This window comes from Vipera berus, assembly GCF_964194415.1.
Source record: "Vipera berus genome assembly, chromosome: 3".
NCBI classification, from domain to species: Eukaryota; Metazoa; Chordata; class Lepidosauria; order Squamata; family Viperidae; genus Vipera; species Vipera berus.
The window spans coordinates 52,676,509-52,692,679 of NC_138204.1; the positions used below are offsets into that span (position 1 = coordinate 52,676,509).

Consider the following 16,171-nt stretch of genomic DNA (forward strand, 5'->3'; position numbering starts at 1 on the left):
AAATTCAATGGTGAAAAAAGTAAGGTTCTGCATTTAGGCAGGAAAAATCAAATGCACAGGTATAGTATAGGTGGTACCTTGCTCGATAGTAGTAACTGTGAGAGGGATCTCGGAGTCCTAGTGGACAATCACTTAAATATGAGCCAGCAGTGTGCTACAGCTGCCAAAAAAGCCAACACAGTGCTAGGCTGCATTAATAGAGGAATAGAATCAAGATCACGTGAAGTACTAATACCACTTTACAATGCCTTGGTAAGGCCACACCTGGAATACTGCATCCAGTTTTGGTCACCACGATGTAAAAAAGATGTTGAGACTCTAGAAAGAGTACAGAGAAGAGCAACAAAGATGATTGGGGGACTGGAGGCTAAAACATATAGGGAACAGTTGCTGGAATTGGGTATGTGTAGTTTAATGAAGAGAAGGGTGAGGGGTGACATGATAGCAGTGTTCCAATATCTCAGGGGCCACCACAAAGAAGAGGGAGCCAAGCTATTCTCCAAAGCACCTGAAAGCAGGACAAGAAGCAATGGATGGAAACTAGTCAAGGAGAGAAGCAACCTAGAACTAAGGAGAAACTTCCTGACAGTTAGAACAATTAACCAGTGGAACAACCTGCCTCCAGAAGTGGTGAATGCTCCAACACTGGAAGTTTTTAAGAAGAGACTGGACAGCCATTTGTCTGAAATGGTATAGGGTTTCCTGCCTTAGCAGTGGGTTGGACTAGATGACCTCCAAGGTCCCTTCCAACTTCTTCTTCTTCTTCTTCTTCTTCTTCTTCTTCTTCTTCTTCTTCTTCTTCTTCTTCTTCTTCTTCTTCTTCTTCTTCTTCTTCTTCTTCTTCTTCTTCTTCTTCTTCTTATTATTATTATTATTATTATTATTATTATTATTATTATTATTATTATTATTATTATTATTATTTTATTATATTTTCTTAGTAGCAATCAGCAGAAGGTAGGTTTTCCAAGCCTGATACTCTCCAATCATGCTGGGACAATTCCCAAATTTGCAGAGAGCACATAAGTTATTTACATCTTCACACATCTGGAGGTAGGTTCAGCCATAGTCTGAACAAAATACAACATAGCTACTGTATTCTAGCTCTCTTGGCTTCTTGTTTTGTAAATAAAACTAAAAACAGTCATTCCAATTTCCAACCAGGCTTAGAAATAGCTGTACCTTAGGAATATGCTATTACCTTAACATTTCAACATAACCTATAGGAGATGGAGCATCACCCAGCCCAGTGGTGGGATTCAAATACGGTATGTGAACAACCGGTTCTCTGTGTGGATGCCGCTTCCGGAAGTCCATTCTGGGCCTGGGCAACAAAAAAATTAGCTACCGGTTCTGCCAAAGTGGTGCGAACTAGCTGAATGCCACGACTGCCCCAGCCCCAGTGCTAAGTTCTAGTTCTGGAAAGTGTACTTGATTTACAGGTGATATGTCAGTTAGTGCCTCTGAAAAGCTTTGTTGACTCTCAGTGGTTTTTCATCATCTTTTATTTGCATCCATTCCTCAGGTAAATAAGACATGGTTCCAAATTCTTAACAGCATAAATGTTATGGCATCAGTCAAATGGGAAGGGCATCCATTCTCAGTCCCACCCTGTTACATTCATGGATCTGTCAGGTGAGACAAATCTCTCTTCCATTCTTGAAACCCAATCCTATGCATGTATCTTTGCTTCAGTCTCATGCAGTTTTCCAAATATGATAGGGTTATCACCTTTGGTTTGCAAATAATGAAAGTTTATTTTTCTCCTTCTCAAATATTGTTATTGCAGTTCTGTGCTGGGTTAGCCTCATTGCCACCCATTAGTGGGAAGGAATGTTGCTTAGCACATTTTCCTATCTGTAACTTTGATCAGTATCACTCTCATATTGAGGTTCCATTTCAAGGATTCTTTTAATCCCAGGACAGTAATGTATACAATTACATAGTTCTACAATCTTGAATACAAAAAAACCCTCCCTGTTAAAAACCCAACAACACCCACCTTTTAGGCAATGACAATTATTCACATTATATATGAATATATATTAATAAAGAGTTGTAAGCATTAGCCCATTATTAAAGTATCTCTTAGCAAAGATACTATACTTACCGAGCTAAAACTATATCACCTTCAGAAAAATTCATACCTGAATTCATTCAAATACATAACTATTTGTGAAGTTTTCCAGGACATTTCAGCAGGGTGGGACCATATCGTAGGGCCTGGTCGGACTGAGTAGAGCTATGTCTTTAGGCCCTTAGGGCATACTGATCACAAACTGACGTCCATGCTGTTTTCCTTTTTTATTTTTCCATAAGTAAAGTCTGATGGTGCAAATTTATGTGCCTTTTGTGTCTAACAATCAGAGGCTGTAAATGAACATTGCTTCTGCAGCTCCAGGATCCAGATTAGAACAAGGCAAGCAATCCCCAAGAAAAACATCCATAATGAAACCCAGTAGTAAACGGGTACAGAAAACCAGGCTCTGCAAATCTCCAATTTAGATCTTTTGACCCTGCCAAGAATACATTTCAAAACAGTCATTTACTGCAACTAAATATTAAAACTGCTAGCTTATTTCAAAATGAAAGTTCAGACCTGTAACTCAAACCCCAAAATATATTCATATGTGGAGTTCTTAGTAATCTCTGAGCTTGGCTGTTTGCTTGCAGATATTTCATTACCCAACTAGCTAATATCATCAGTCCTACTGAGTTGGGGTTTGCTTCCTTTTTATATACAGTAGCTTCCCCGGCCAAAGTTGGTGGGGTTGTGATTTTCTCCTTGGTAGTTCCTTGATTGGGGAATTGTTTTGTGTTTGATTGTTTGATATTCATCCCTGATTAACTGGATGATAGCTGCTGAAAGGCCTTCCTTCCTTCCTTCCTTCCTTCCTTCCTTCCTTTTTGAATAGTAGTAAAATATTGCTTATTTCTATATGTCTATTGGTGGCTGATTTGTCTGAATGCCAAGCTTTCAAGAATTCCTTAGCATTATTGGATTTAGCTTGGTTAGGATGCTCACTGTCCCAGCTGAAGCTATGGCTGACCCTGACCATCTTTGTGACATTAAGGAGTTTTCATGATGTCTTTTAAATGTCAGTTGGTGTTTATGGATGCACTCTGCTAATCTTCTGCCTGTCTGACATACATAGTGGCTGTTAGAGTCCTATATTCTATATTAAATTACCAAACCAAATTCAAAAAATTTAGGAATTCTTGGAAGCTCGACATTCAGACAACTCAGTTGTCAACAGATACATTGAAATAAACTATATCTACATATCAAAAGACACAACAAAAAGCTAAGAAAGTTTTTTTTAAAAAAGAGACCAGAACACATCCCTTCCAGTAGCCCAAATTCAGATAAGCAGGGATTAACACCAGACAAACAAGCGTAAAATGATGTTCTAATGAAAGAACTACCAAGAAGAAAACTGCATACTCTCCAACACTACTAGGGCAAGCTACTGTATACAAACAGGAAGCAAACCCCACACTCACTACTACTGATGATGTTATCTAGTTGGATAATGAAATGTCTACAAGCAAACATCCAAACTCAGAGATTCTTTACTATTGGATACTCATATGCATTTCCCAGATTTATATAGACTCTATTTTCATTATTATTGGACGGGAAAGTAAACTAAAATATTATCCCTAAGAAACACAAATTCTTAGAACAAATAAAAAAATTACACAACAATCCATACATTGCTTAATTCCATATTTGTACTTTTTCTATTTACTTTTCTGGAGCCATAAGGGCAAGAACTTTGGGTTTAATAAATATAAAACAAGGATATTATCAGCAAGTAAAACCATGTACCCAATTCCAACTTCTTTGTTACCACAGAAGCATAAGTGGAGTCTGCTGAATCAGATGAATTCTATAGTTCGGCATCCTACAGGAACCACTCAGATGTTTCAGAGCAGGTTCCAAGTAGGATATGGACAATACTTGCTCTTGGCACTCAGTTGGCCTTGTATTGCCATCATGACTACTAAAATAAACATTGATAGGCCTACTGTTTGTAATTTCACCCATGGGTCTGTTCTTTCCTTCATTCCTACTTTAAACACATCTGAGCTAGTATCTGTTCTCACCCTGGCAAAACTTCAAAATCCTTGCTAAGAGGCCATCACAGGTGACAAGAATAGAAGACAATATTCACTCACAGCAGAGCATTTTCTTCCAATTCTTCACATTCCTTGTTTGCCTCTTCAGTACCCAATCCTTCACTGAGATTTTCTAAACTTTTGCTAGTGTGGCTTCTGCTCCTAAGTTCTGACTCCCTCCTGAAAAAGACAATAGCAGGCATCCTTTATTGTCAGCTCCAAAGAAAGAAACTTACAGCACTGTTGGCGACTAACAACTTCACTTAAAAGGCCAAGGAGGCCAAAAGGAAATGCTCAAACCAGCAGCTTTGTTGAGCCTGACTTCTGAACACCGAGTCCCGTTTTGGAGTCAAATCAAGAGACAGACAATGATTAATTTGATTTTCTTTATGGTCTCAAACAGCTGCCTTTGCTTTACACAGCAATGATTATAGATGAAGCTGTGTATGTCTGAATGGGCTTCTGTCCACCTACTTTTCAATAGATAAAAGAAATGCTTTTTTAAAAAATGCCTATGCTGAAATGAAAAGATATACACTGAGCATATCCTTCTCACATTTTAAAATAAATGAAGCAGCACCATGATTTTAGGAGTAATAAAATCAATATCTGTAACTTCCATCACTTGTCTCCGAACCTGACTGTAGAATGTTTTTTTTTAAATAAAGATGTAATTTGCGAATTTGCCTTTGCTAATCCAGGGCTAGATTGCCAGTGCCCTCATCACTTGCTGATCTAGCATTGCATCCTGGCTGGAATTTTTTGTTTCCCACATCAGAAAAATAATGTGCCAACGGCCGATGGTATAAAAAAACAACTTTATATAAACACTTAGAGCTAGAGACCAATCAGACCTCTGAGATGTACACAGGACAGGATATCTATGCTTTGAAAATGACCTGGCACACCTTGATTGCTAAATTAACATATTTCAAAACATAATCTGTCATAGAAATCAACCCAATATGGAAACCATTTTTGGACCAGAATTGCTGCATCTGAAATGTTAGCTTCTTTAACATAAAAGGTTTTTTTGCTTGGACTGAAATTCTTAATATTTTAGGCTTTATGCTGTGTTGAGGATTCCTATTAACATTTATATGCTTTCAATTTTTATAGATGGTAGGTTTGAAAACGATACAGTATATTCAGTTTTGTCTCCATTCGGGGGGGACAGTGTGCTTTGAATTGTGCTTGTCTGTCAGAGCACTGGCCTTTAAATACCTTTTGTGTGATGTAAATTGGTGTGGGTTTTATTTGTCCGGATGTGAGTTTTATTTGTCACAGCAAACCATTTCCTTGACAAGGAAACTGCAGGGACTTGTACAGGCAATCTCCGAGAATTGGACTCTCAGACCCACAAAAGTTGCAAAGAAATCAAGGTATTTAAAGTTTCAGAAAGAAAAAAAATCATTAAGTATTTGGGATTATATTTTTACATTAAAAATTAATGCATATTTAGCTGTCTGCCCTGGCTTCATTTATTTCTTGGTCCCGAGCTGCTTCCTTCTGGAGCATGGCCACCCACCCGACAACTTAGAGACCAAATGTAGCCCTTTTCTAGCAGAGAGGATGCCTGCGTGGTGCCTTACCCTTCTGCACAATGGCTTCTTTCTCTGCTACAATGGCTGCTATTTGCTGCTTGCAGGCTTTGCTGTGAGAAGCTGGAGGGGCTTGGATGCAGGATGAAGTGATTTTCTCCAGAGTCTTCTTGGGAGAAATGGGACTGTCTGTGGTGGGGAAACAAAGCGAAACCATCACACCAAGGGCTAAGCTAAGCCAAAACAGTGCTCAGTGAGAAAAGCTCCTTCTGTTAGATGATCCCTACCTTTGTGGACTTTCATCTTTGTCAATTGATGGCTTAACCACTTCTCCCTCAAGGCCTTCCTCATTTTCAGAGCTATGGAACTGATGCAGAGATAATTAGATAACAGAATAACAGAATACCAGAGTTAAAAGGGACCTTGGAGGTCTTCTAATCCAACCCCCTGCTCATGCAGAAAATCCTATACCATTTCAGACAAATGATTATCCAATCTCTTCTTAAAATCCTCCAGTGTTGGGTTACCCACAACTTCTGGAGGCAAGCCATTTCACTGATTAATTGTTCTCACTGTTAGGAAATTTCTCCTTAGTTCTAGATTGCTTCCCTCCTTGATTAATTTCCATCCATTGCTTGTGAATACAAGCAGAAGCTTGGCAAAGAAGCTGTGACTGGCTCCCATTCTTTAGGACTCCCATCATAATATAATCTCTTGTATGATTTAAAGCAATTTCAAGACCGAGCATTTTAATATAAGTTTCTTGTCCTCATGGAGTCAAGCTGGAAAATACGAGCCACTAAAAGCCATCCCAATTGCCTATTCCAGTGGTTCTCAAATATTTTTGTCTCAGGACCCCTTTACATTATTAAAAATGATGGAGAGCCCAAGCGCTTTGGTTTATGTGAAAAATATCTGTTGATATTTGCTGTATTAGAAATTAAAACTGAGAAAATCTGAATATTGCTCTGCCCTGAAAAGGTCTCAGGGACCCAGGACATGCCTAGTCCAGACTTTGAGAACCACTGCCCAAGACAACCTGCTCAATCTTCAAGGTGAAGCAGAGGAGTATGGAAGTGGACTTGAAGAAGCTATGCAACAGCTGTTATGTAAACATCACCTTAGCCTTGAAAGGGGGAGGAAGAAGTAAGAATGAAAGTCAAGATTCAAGGGGTGAAAGAAAGAATCTTCATCCGGCTTTCAAGACTCCTGTATTATTCCCTGTAATAATAAAGTAGACTTTCAGTTGTTCTTGTGGAGTTTATTTCCTGACCTAGTCTACTTCAAAAGGGTGACAGCATGGATGATTCTTGGTTGATGATCCTTTCATTGCAGAGGGGGAAACTTCTTCCCATGGTCAATGAGATGACAAGACCAAAAAAAGGTAAAGGTGTCCCTGTGGTCCCTCCGCTAGTCGTAGCCATGTTCATCTCCGTTTCTGTAAGCCATTGAGCCAGTGATGTCTGAAGATGATTCCACAGCCATGTGGCCAGGATGACATGAGAGGGACAAAATTAATGATGAAATAGAGTGATAAGGCTACAGAAAGGGAATTTGAGGCTTTCAGCATCATATTATTCTAACTTCATGTAGGTATTCACTGGCCTATAAAAGGGTATAGAAGGACAGGTATGGCTGCACAAGCAATACAAGTTGACCAATGTTCAAACATTTCTGGTTGCTAATAGATATTTTAATATGTCTGGGCCTGAGAACTGAAGAAGGATGAACCTGCCATATCCAAAGTGCTGAATAAAGCCAAAAGGTGCATGCAGCTGTTGCATGGCAATTGTGATTCTTTGTAGCTGAAAGAAAAAAATAGGAACTTTGAACAACACATATTTTTTTTCAATAATGATGAACTTTAACAGAAGTCCACAAGTTGCACAGATCAAAGCAATCACAAAAATATAGATCCTATGGAGAGTAGGAAAAAAACACACCATCTAGACTGAAAGGAAATACAAAGGAGCTTCTTTTTGTACTTTCTTTTTTCACTGATTAATGCTATCTGAAATTTAAGACTGGGGACAGAAGAAACTTGATAGCTGCAGCTGCAATACTGTACAGGAAATCATTCTTGGACCGTGCATCCTTTGGAATACTGAAAAGCATGCTTGTCATCTAGAAGACCACTTGGGAACCTTTAATCAAGCTCTTCTTGATTAGGGATGGGGGCATGATACCCGAAGAAAGCATACAGTCAACAGGTAACACCAACTATATGGCAGTTTTCAAAATTGAAATGCATAATGTTAAGGGATACCAAATTGGAGAAAGCAGACCTACTTAGTTTTACATTACTCTCAACTGGGAAGTCGAATATTCTGGAGGCAAGGAGATTATGTTACTAGCAAGTTTTCGAAGTTTGGGCTAGACTGTAGTAAATGGATTCAGAACTGGCCCACAAAGAATTAGAATGATGGTCAAATGGTAATGGAAATATAGTGCAGTCAGCAAGTATATTCTTGCAAAAGTCCATAGTAATAGAGGGATTCCTTACCGTTAGCTGCCTGGGTACAACTGCAATGCTGACTCGACGCCGAGCTGAGCCCTGGAGTGTAAAGAAGTTTGATTAGCATGACTAAATCTTGGGACTGAGTGCTATGGGGGAATCATGTTTCCCTTAAAGATACTCCAGACTCCTTTCTTCAGTCTGCAACAGTTCATTTTCCAGGACGAATATGGCAGGGTTCCCATATCATGCTAGCTATGTACTGCTTAATCACAGTTTAGTACAAACATGCAAGTATCTGAATCATGCTAAACTCTGGTTTACAAATCATAGTGCATGGTTTCACCCAATACCTGTAGTCAAAACTAAGCAATCAATGTGGAGATGAAATGAAATGAGATCTTTGAGATGAGCAAGAGTTGAAAGACCAACAAGATTGGCCCTGCCCAACTACAGGATAAGACAATAATTTCAGCTTTCCTTCTCTGGAGATGATGAAGCTCAATGACTGGGCTAGCTGCATTCTGTAACCCTGCCACCATCTAAAGCAATGATTCTCCATTGAAGCAGCTGAGAACTACTCCCACAATCCTAATCTTCCTTACCTGCTGAAAAAATCGTGCTAGAGGATATTTCAGTCTCTGTTCACCGTCATCTATGAGACAGAAATATTTTTTTAATAGGAAGGACCATAACTCAGGAGCTCAAGAACATGTTTTTCAATTCAAAGGTGCTGGATTCCACCTGTAGTATCCTCCGGAAAGAGTTGGGAAAGTCCAGTGTATAAAACCATAGAAAATCAGGTAGATTGAATAAGATTTGACATTCAATTTTCCTCAATAGGTTATGTTCCTGTTGGGTCATTAAGGAGCATATAATATGCCACACAATTGACTCACAGCAAGCTAGTATCTTAAAGCAACTTTTAAAAAATGACTTTATTTGAAATGGATAATCATGATTACTGAATCTGGATAGTTAGAAAATGCTTATTTTATAGTGTGGGACAAAGGGAGGTTTTGTATGTTGAACAGACTGTTATCTGGTAATGTCAAGAACAGATCTAGTGGAAAACCTGGAAGGAATATCAGTGTCTAGAGTCCTCATTAGCCAAAATAAGGGACAGGCCCAAGACAAGAACCTTGAGAAGATTGGTTTGGGAGTCTCTCCCAGGGTAGCTTGCCACTCTAACATGCCAGTAAACCTGGCAGGAGTAGCCAACACCCCAGAAGACACTCTCAGGATCCAAAAAGATCTTGACAAACTTGAACAATGGGCGCTGTCCAACAAAATGAATTTCAATATGGAGAAAAGCAAAGTTTTACATTTAGGCAGGAAAAATCAAAGGTACAAGTACAGATTGGGTGAGACCTGGCTTAAAACAGGTGAGAGGGACCTTGGAGTCCTAGTGGACGATCACTTGACCATGTGCCATACACTGTTTATACACTGGATTGTATAAACAGAGGCATAGAATCAAGATTATGCAAAGTATTATTACCGCTTTATAAAACCCTAGTAAGACCACACCTGGAACACTGCAGCCAATTTTGGTCAGTAAACTACAAAAAGATGTTGAGAGTTTGGAAAAAATTCAGAGAACAGCAACTAAGATGATCAAAGGCCTGGAGACTAAAACATATGAAGAACGTCTGCAGGCTAATCTAAAGAAAAGAAGAAATAGGGGAGACATGATAGCAGTATTCCAGTACTTGAGTGGCTTCCACAAAGAAGAGGGGGTCACATTATCCACCAAGGCACCAAAGGGCAGGACAAGAAACAATGGTTGGAAACTGAACAAAAGAGAGAAGCAACCTAGAATTAAGGAGAAACTTCCTAGTAAGGAAAATTAACTAGTGGAACAGCTTGCCTCCAGAGATTGTGGGCACTCCGTCACTGGAGATTTTTAAGAAGAGGCTAGACAGTCACTTGTCTGAGATGGTGTAGGTTCTCCTGCTTGAGGAGGGGCTGGACTAGAAGACCTCCAAGGTCCCTTCCAGCTCTATTCTTTATTTGAAAACTAACTCTTATATGATTTTTTTGGTGAGAGAAATGTTAATTACACTGGGGTAAACCCACCAAAGTTGCATGTTTCTTGTCTTTTCATGCTCCTCATTGACAGAGCTATGTAAAAACAATTATAGACGTAAGAGTACATGCACTGCATTAAAAAAATGTAATTGCATCAGCTTAGGAAAGAGGGAGAGAAATATCAAATGATTAGGATTTATTTAGTCCCTTCCTTTCTTGCTGCATTCCTGTAGAAAATCTGCTTCTTTGTAGTTAAGTTAAAGTGGAAATTATCAATCACCCAATGGGAGAAATTATTGCCAAGGCAAATACTGTATTCATTTCAGTCTGTAGCGCACACAAAAAAGTAAAACTCCCTCATCATGCTGCTCTGATTTAATTGCTACAGCTGTTTCTTGGTGCTTAGGTTTTGATATCTTTCATTGATGGAAGGCGCATATGTATTTATTTTTATTTATTAAATTTCTATGTGGCTAATTTCCTCTACAAGGTGACTGTGGGCATATGTCAGGGCTTGGTTTTAAAATCTTTTGATCAGCTTGCATAACCTTAAGAGATAAGAAAGCTTCTTTCCCAGAGAAAACAGGTCAGAGCTAAACAAACCTTCTTAATATTTTCCCTACTAGATGGACCATCATGTTAAAGAGAGCTTCAAGGGAATTATGGTAAGAAATAGTTTTATTCCTGCAGATAATCCACAGATTTTCTACAGAGATCTATGTGAGATGGGAGGTGTGTGTGTGTTTCCACAAAGTCAAAATGGCAACCATGATCAAAGAAGCCATAAATTAACAAAGGGGCAGGATTTCTATTGCACAGTCTTCAATGTCGTTTTGATCTATTGGACAGACTTCACTCATTGATATCTCTGATTTTCAATTGTGAGACCAGAGCTAGAAAAGGGCTGGAATATAAAAAAAACTCCTACATATTTAGAATACAGCTGATTCAGTAGAAAACCTTTCACCGTTGTGGTAACTGTTGACATATGATCAAGAAACAAGTGTCCTTCTAATTCATTTGATATTTTTTTAAGATATGAATCTCAAACAGATTAAAAACAAATTCTTGTTAATAAGTGCTATTCATACACCCAAAGTTTCTTTTATTTCCATCCCAGGTTTTTTTCTAAGGAGTCAGAAGAACAATTCCTAGTCCCAAAACGGGCAACTTTGCAGCAGCTGAGGATAGACACACTGGATGCTTAATAATGAAAGATGGTACCATCTCATGCTTCAAAATAGGAGGAACCCTAGGAGCACAAGAAAAAGATTGGAGGGCCCTCATGTAGGCCTGGAGTCTTGGGTTGCCCAGACAGCCAATCTTACCCTTATTTTCAGTTAACTGCCAGTTTCGGGAATTCTGCTGGATCAGCCTCTTCATATCCTCCAACTCCGCATGTTCCCTCAGGTGATGCCGTTTCAGGTTCTCCACATGTTGCGCCATCAGTTCTGCAGCTCGACTCATCCGAGCCTCCTGCAGGAAGGACAGGAAGGTATTAATGTATCCAAGGAATGGAGTAATAGAGGAAACCATGACCAACCCAGTCCAACCTTCTTCAAGAGAATGGTGAACAGGTTCACCTGCTTCAGCCCAAAAAGTTTTGAATTGTGCAGATCCTGCATTGAGTAATGACCGTCACCATAAGATAGTTAGTGATTAACTGAACTCATGAATCTTATGACTAATATTTTGCATTGGGATAGATTTCCATCTCCTGCTGGCTGGCTGATTTTTAGACTTTAAGGGAGGTCGGACCTAGTTAGTAGAAAAAGTACCTAAGCAGGGGGTTGGACTAGGTGACCTCCAAGGTCCCCTCCAACATTATTATTATTATTATTATTATTATTATTATTATTATTATTATTATTATTATTATTATTATTATTATTATTATTATTATTATTATTAATAATAATAATAATAATAATAATAATAATAATAATAATAAAAGAAAATGACATGAATCACAATTAATGAAGCAATTAAGCTTCTTAAAAGGTATTTTACCTTCTATAGTATTTCCAGAGGCTCAAGATGCTACATTTTGCTAAATATTAGCCCCTATTGCAGGAGAAGAAGCAGAGCGATAACGACTTGCCTAAAATCATTTAAGGAGAATGAATACAGGGACCAAGTTTTGAATTGGAGACTTCCTAGTCCTGGGAGAGGATTAGGTTCTCTGTTCAATTTTATTTCATCTAGTTTCAAATGTGACCTAATCATATACAACTATCCAGTGGCTAAATTATATGCAAATTGGGTGATTATTTGCCTAAATGTAACTCCATTACATAAAAAAAATATGTTAGCAGGATTCTAAGATTCTAACATTCTGCAAATGTTGATCCTTATCACCATATATATTAAAACTGTATAAACATGCAATCAAAGCCAACTATTTCACTTCCTTTCTCAAAATCTGAACTGTTCTCTCTATTATGAACATACTAGAACAGATTCCATGATATTGCAAATTGTTAACAAAAATTTTCCACTAGGCCTTTTCCATACAGTGATGTTGTTTCTGAGAAAGGGATGAATGAATAGATATTTCTCTGGAATGAAACTACAATTGAATTTATTGTGGGACATTAAAATAGTGAATTTAATATCAGGGCCACATAGCTCTTATATCCTCAACTCTTCAAAGCAGCTTAGTGGTGATGTCTGAAGCAGAAATACACCGCCAATAATGGCTCTGCAAACGTGCAACTGGAATATTATCTTTCTGTCCTGTGATACTTGAAGATAGGGGTAAATAATCTTAAAAGCTTACAACGTGGATTCCATGGAGTCAACAATGAATTAGTTTCTTTCTTCCCTGGCACAAAAAAAGCCCACAAACTGTGCCATTTTTACCTGGTTTCAATGTGATTTTCAGGAGACCAAAGAGGAATGGGAGACAGGGGTAGAAAAGGTTTGTACTGATAAAACATGAAAAACATGCATTGTTTATAAGCAATCCCTAGCAATATAGCTTGCAAGCAGTGGTGGGATTCATCCGGTTCGCACTACTTCGGCAGAACCAGTAGCTAATTTTTTGTTGCCCAGGCCCAGTATGGATTTCCAGACGTGGCATCCACACAGAGAACCAGTTGTTCACATATTTAAATCCCACCACTGCTTGCAAACATGTTTTCACTTGAGTTGTCTTTTGGCAGGCAAATGCCAATGGATTTTGTATGTGACTTTATCTTATTTTTTACAAAGTATCAGAGCATTTGCAAACTACCCTCAGGAAACCCTGGTGCTAGCTTGAAATGTGTAGTTTGCTAACTAACACCATTTTTTTTCGTTTTATCTCAAGCTCATCCTAATATTTCCAATTTTGTACCAGGGGATCTTTTTGTGTCCTTTTTTTGTTTGTTTGATTATATGTCATCAGGATATTTACAACTCCTCATAACAATCTAAACAGATTTTCTCCATGATTAATTACAGATAGTCCTCAACTTACAGCCATTTTTAATGACCATTCAAAGTTACAATGGCATTGAAAAAGTGAATTACAAACAGCCCTTGCACATACGATCATCGCAGCATCCCCGTGGTCATGTGATCAAAATTTGGGTACTTGGCAGCCACCCTGTATTTACAATGCTTGCCGTGTCCCAGGATCATGTGTGAGCCATCTGTGGCTTTCCCAGCCAGCTTCCAACAAGCAAAGTAAATGGGGGGAGGGGGAGTTTGATTCACTTAACAACCACATAATTTAGTTAACAATAAAACTAGTGACTCGCTTCAGACCATAGCAAAAAAGGTCAAAATTGGGCATGATTTACTTAATAAATGCCTTGTTTAGCAATGAAATTTGTGGTCATGAGTCAAGGACTACACGTATCCCTAACCTGGTGTCAGACACAAAGGCTCAGGACCATTTGTTAAGTTGTCAGACCAGCCTAAGTTTAGTAACTGTTCTTGCAATGATCCCATAAGATGGTAATTGTTGAGATTAATAACAATCTACTCACCTTTCCAATAATTCAGAGTTTAAATGACAGAAATAATAAAGCTAGAACTCACCTGATGGACAGCTCCTAATTTCTCTGCTGCACTTGTTGCCCTTTCAATTGTTCTTGTCAGAATTGCCAGGCTATTCTGTAAATGTTCAACCAGTTCCTTATGCCTGGGGTTCAAACAGGCCTGATCCAACTTCTGGAGGAGAATAAAACAGAGATTCTATTTCAGATTAACTGAAATAATGACTACTAGGACTTCTTCAGCAACTTCACAAATAAGACAATTCTCAGGATTGGATAAATTCATTATCAATGCAAGGCAACAAAAATTGGCCCAATTTCCTTCAGAAATCTTTATGTGTAACCTGCTCAATGGTGCTATACTCATAGTTTAACTAAACTATTTTAAGTGCACATGGGTCGCAATAAAACCAAAGTGGCAATCTAATTATGGTTTCGCTTTTAATGAAAATGATAGGAAAAGTGCAATGTCTGAATCCCTCTCTGTTGGTCCTCTTCCTTTCAAGATTTTGGGAGCCCAATGCTATTGATGGCTCTAGATTACCATTCTTTAGAATGCAAAATAAATGGTCAAAAGTCTTAAGAAAATTACTTCACTTGCCTGCAATACTGCCTGACATTCTGCAAGCTCCTCCTGAATATTCTCTTCTGCTGTGTTCCGTGCTCGTTCTTCTATCTGTACTCGCTGTTTCAGGGTAAACATATCGCAACGTAAAGCCAAAGCTAAGTGTGCAAAAGCTGCCTGCCAAAAAAGGAAGATCATCCAAATTGTACTAGTGAGGGAACACAATTATATTCCACACTTTTCAAAATCAAAACATGACCTTAAGTCAAATGTTCTAATTCGCTCTAGGAAACAGAAAAGATGGTATAAGATTTTTGGATCCTTATCAATTTCTTATCTGCAATCAGGTTTCAAGAAAAAGTCAAGATGTTGTGCATATGTATCTATGCATTTGTATTTCCGTGTTAAACTAGCATGAAATTCATCCATGCTGTAACAAAAAGACAGAAAGTTAGCTGCTACAATTGTTATGTATCCAGGTGCAGGCATCTGCATAGCAGCGGCCACAAGGGGGCGTTGGCCTGGACGGTTTTGGCGGGAAACCCAGTTTCGGCAGGAAACTTAGGGCCAACCCCATTGGCTAGCCGCCTACCTGGCCAGGTATATAAGGAGGCCAGGTAGCCCTTGTTCTCCAGTACGCACCCCCCACAATAAAGAGCTGAACACGTACTCCGGCTGGCGTCTCTTCCTTGCGTCGGACCCACTACATTACAACAATGGTTAAAGGCTCTCGGCTTCAAGATGGGAGACCGTGCGGTACAGTTCTTTCTTGGGCACAAAATCCAGTTGTGAGCCAGTCATTCTTTCTCAGTCTTAGGAAGAAGGCAATGGGCAAGTCACTTTTGAAAATGTTGCCATAAAATCCAAAAGTGCTTTTTTTTTCTTCCAAAAAATGTTGCCCAGAAAACTGCATGGACCTGTCTGGGCAGTTTGCCAGGAGCTATGACTCACCAAAAGACACTGATATGAAATATCACCTTTCAAGATGACCTGGTCACCTTAAATTACTAATTGTTTCAGACAATTTCTCAGGACTCATACCCTTTAACTAAGAAAACAGTGGTGCATCCCAAGCAACAACATATTATAGTATCGTTGTTGGGAATTTGAAATACAAATGTTTTGTTTCCCTGCTGAAAAATGGCTGGTGTCAAAACAAATAACATGCATTTATCTATTGTATGCTTTCTAGTGACACTGTAATGCAGTGAAAAAGGAATTTAAATCATTTGCGTCCTTCAAGTATGTAGAAAATTTGCCAACCCAGGCAAAGTTATTATGGAAGCTGAACTTAATGCTAAAATTATACAAACATCTTTGATGAAGGGAGATGTTCTTCGCTAAGGACAATATTGTAATACATAGATGTAATTGGGCCTCAGAAGAAATACTATTCTACAGGTCAGAAAAAGAGATCTCCAAGCTAGCCAAGAATCCAATTATTTTAGATCTATCTCCATAAGCCTCAGAATAT

At 38.7% G+C, this 16,171-nt stretch overlaps 1 long non-coding RNA gene across 1 annotated transcript; it reads right to left on the minus strand.

Moving 5' to 3' along the window:
• Positions 1–4,198: 4,198 nt before the first annotated feature.
• LOC308665139 lies at positions 4,199–5,998 on the minus strand. Its single transcript, XR_014025828.1, has 3 exons — positions 5,951–5,998; positions 5,715–5,852; positions 4,199–4,302 (listed from the first exon to the last, which is right to left on the minus strand). It is a non-coding gene; the product is annotated as an uncharacterized lncRNA (long non-coding RNA).
• Between the last annotated feature and the right edge of the window lie 10,173 nt (positions 5,999–16,171).